Consider the following 4,371-nt stretch of genomic DNA (forward strand, 5'->3'; position numbering starts at 1 on the left):
CATCCATCCACCAACAATCCATCCACCAATCCACCCGCCCACCCATCTACCCATCCAACATCTACCTACCCACTTATCCATCCATCTACCTGTCCATCCATCCACCTACCATCCATTCATCCACCCATTCATCCACCCATCCACCCATCCACGCACCATCCATCCACCCACCCATCCACCTATCTACCATTCATCCATACACCCACCATACGCCCATCCATCCATCCACACACCTATCATCCATCCACCCATTCATCCACAAACCCTTCCATCCATCTACCCATACATCCATCCACCCATCCATCTGTCCACCCACCCATACATCCACTTGTTATGTTCAAAGCACTGTTTTAGGCACTGGTGACACAGCAGTAAACACAAAGGCGAAAATCTCTTTGCTAATCAGGCTTACAGTCTATTAGGAAGGAGAAAAAGCAAATAAAACCAAAAGTGATATCTAATGTATGTTCGAGGTCATTTTCACAGGAAAAAAAGGTGAAAAAAAGCAGGAAAGAGGAACTTGGAGTCCTGAGAGTGGCTAGATTACAAATCCTGCCTTCACTGGGGCTTCACAGAAAAGGTGAAGCTTATAGAAGATAAAGGAAGGAGCTATCTGAGGGGAAGAACAATTTATGGAGAGGGAACAGCCCATGCAAAAGCCCTGGGGCAGGACCATGCCTCGCCTGTTGGAGGAACAGTGAGGAGACCCATGTGGCTGCAGCAGAGTGAGCGAGGAGGAGAGAGGGGGCGGGGGACAGTAGGAAGGGGATGGGGCAGGTCCTGCAGGACCTTAAGCCTCGGGTAGGACTTAGGCTTTGACTGTAAGGGAGGTGGGAGCCATGGAGGGCTATAGGCAGAGAAGTGATGGGCCCTGACTCGTGCTCACAGGCACTCTCTGATGGGTGCTGCAGGGAGAACAGACTGTGGGATACGAGGGTGGGAGCCAGGGCCCAGGGTATGGAGGGGACTGCACTGGTCCAGGTGAGGGATGAAGGGGCTGGACCAGGTGAAGGCAGAGGGGAGAGAAGGGGGCAGGTTCTAGAGAGGTTTTGAAGGCAGAGCTATCAGATTCTGCTGATGGAGGGATAGGAGGTGCAGTTTTTGTCATGAGGGAGGGAAGTCAAGGGCATTGCCAGGTTTTGTCCTAAGCACCTTCAGGCCTCACCCCCAGGACACTTCACTCACTGTGCATCAATTGCCCAAGCCAGGTCACTGGTGTCCCCTGGACCAGGGTTTCTCAGCCTCCACACTGTGGATGCTTGGGGCTAAATCATCTGTCATCCTGAGCACCCTTTTATCCACCCATTCATCCATCCTCCCATCCATCTATCCACCCATCCTTCTATTCACTCATCCACCCACCCACCCATGTATCCATCCACCCATTCATCCGTCCACTCATCCATCTACCCACCCATCCACCCACCCACCCATCCATCCATCCACCCAACCTTCCATCCACTCATCCATCCACCCACCCATCTATCCACCCACCCATCTATCCACCCATCCATCTATCCATCCACCCATTCATCCATCCACTCATCTATCCATCCACTCATCCACCCACCCACCCAGCTATCCATCCATTCATCCAACTATCCACTCATCCATCCACCCACCTGCCCATCCACCCACCCACCCATCTATCCATCCACCTACTCATCCATCTACTTATCCATCCATCCACTCATCCATCCACCCACCTACCCACCCACCTACCCATCCATCTACCCATCCATCCATCCACTCATCCACCCACCCACCCATCTATCCATCCGCCCATTCATCCATTCACTGGAGGTACTGAGCGAGATTCCTGGCCTCCACCCACTCGACACTACTCACAGCCAGGAGCACCCCGCAATCATGACAACCACAAATGCCTCCAGACATTGCCAAGTGTCCTAGAATAACCCCCATTGAGAAGCACATCACGGCTGGTCGCGGTGGCTCACACCTGTGATCCCAATGCTGTGGGAGGCCAAGGTGGGAAGATTGCTTGAGCCCAGGAGTTTGAGACCAGTCTTAGCAACATAGTGAGACCCCAATCGAGAGAGAGAGAGAGAGAGAAAGAGAGAGAGAAAGAGAGAGAACCACCATGTTAGCAGATTCTTTCATCTTCCTCACCTCCTCTACTGGGTCCTCCATTTCCCCATGTACACAAGGCTCTTCTGGTGGCTCCTAGCTCTGCTAGAGATTCCCCCTCTGGTCCTTCCCCTGATCAGGTGATCAGGGACAAGAATGCAAATCCTCTTGGATATAAAGACCCCACCCTCAAAGGCTGCTAGGATACAGTGAGGGTATTCAGGGGGTCTGCTCCACTCAATCTTCCAGCTGCCCCCAGGCACCGCCACCTTCAGGAGCTCCTCAGAAAAGCCAGGCACAAGCCTAGTGGCAGAAGCTTCCTGACGCATTCTAGGGCCCTCTGTGCCTTAGTTTCCCCATCTAAAAATGGAGGATCCAGAATCCACATTGTCCAGACTCTGAGCTCCCTAAGAGACCCTATCCCTCCCCTGCCACAAGTCTCCATGGCTCACCTCTCTTGGGGTGAAAACCAAAGTCCTTCCAACACACAGGACCTGCTCAAGAACCTGCCCCACTCCCCTCCTGCCTCCCCTCCCTCCCTCTCCCTCTTCACTCTGCTCTAGCCACAAGGGCCTCCTTGATGTTCCTCCAACACATCAGATGCGGTCCTGCCCCAGGGCCTTTGCAGGGGCTGTTCCTACTGCCTGGAATGCTTTTCCCTTGGTTTTAGAATAACAGCCTTCCCATCTGTCATTCAAGTCTCATCTCAAAGGTCACCTCCTTGAGAGGCCGTCTCTGGCCCCCAAGGCAAGCTGTCATCTCCCAAAACACATCTTCAGTTTATTCGAGGCAACTCACCTATCTCAACTTTATTTATTTGTTTACCAGTTTATTGTCAGTCTCATCTACCCTTGAATTGCTTTATGTCCTCAAGCCTCGCTCAAAGCCTGGCACATAATAGAGACTTAATAAGGTCGCTGCCTTTTTTATTTTGAGACAGGGTCTCGCTGTTTTCCTGATTGGAGTGCAGTGGCATAATCATGGCTCACTGCAACCTCCACCTTCCCAGCCTCAAGCCATCCTCTCTCTTCAGCCTCCCAAGTAGCTAGAACTACAGGTGCATGACACCATGTGCAGATTTTTAAAATTTATTTTTTATAGAGAAGAGGTCTTGCTATGTTGCCCAGGCTGGTCTAGAACTCCTGGGCTCAAGCAATCCTCCCACCTCAACCTCCCAAAGTGCTGGGATTAAAGGTGTGAGCCAACACAGCCAGGCTGTTGACTATTTTGACTGCCTGACCATTTATGGAGAACACCTACAATATCCAAGACATTATTCAGGTTAATTACATGAATCACACCATATGTTTTTTTTTTCCTTAGAGACAGGGTCTCACTCTGTCACCCAGGCTGGAATGCAGAAGTGCCATCATAGCTCACTGTAACCTCGAACTCCTGTGATCAAAGCGATCCTCCCGCCTCAGCCTCCAGAGTGGCTGGGACTACAGTGCACACCACCACACCTGCGTACGTTTTTTATTTTTTGTAGAGCTGCGTCTTGCTGTGTTGCTCAGGCCGGTCTTGAACTCCTGGGCTCAAGGGATTCTCCCAAAGCACTGGGATTACAGGTGTGAGCCACGATGCCTGGCCACATCATATAAGTTAATGCAATTTTGACAACTGCTCTGTGGGCTAGCTATCTGTATTCTTTCTCTTTTACAAAGTAACTACAGTTCGGAAAAGATGAAGTGGCTTTTCCAAGATTACACAGAAATAAAAAATGGAGCCAGGATTAGAACCAAGCCTGTCTGAGATCAAAGGTTATGATCATTCACATTCACAGGTGAGAAGGAAGGTAGTAAATGTTGAGGAAGCATCCTTTCATCCTTCAATCTATCCCACCTTCTATCTATCACCCATCCAATATTCATCCATGCATCCACCCTTCCATCTAGTATTCCATCCACTAATTACCCATCCATCTTTTGATCCATCCATCCATTAATTTCTCCATCTACCCATCATCCATCCATCTATCCATCCATTCACTCATGCATCCATGCACTCATCTGTCCACCTATCCATCCAACCAGCCATCCATCCACTCATTGACCCACCAGCTCATCCACCCACCCATCTATCTGCCCATCATCCATCCACCCACCCATCTACCAAATATCCACCAATCTATTCATCTGCTCATCCATCCATCCACCCACCTACTCATCCATCCACCCAATCCATCCATCCATCCATCCATCCATCCATTTATCCATTCATCTGCCATCCATCCATTCACCCACCCACCCAGTCATCCACCTGTCCATCCATCCACCTATCCAT

Source organism: Sapajus apella, unplaced genomic scaffold, assembly GCF_009761245.1.
Source record: "Sapajus apella isolate SASKATOON/1434 unplaced genomic scaffold, GSC_monkey_1.0 scaffold77, whole genome shotgun sequence".
Classification (NCBI taxonomy): Eukaryota; Metazoa; Chordata; class Mammalia; order Primates; family Cebidae; genus Sapajus; species Sapajus apella.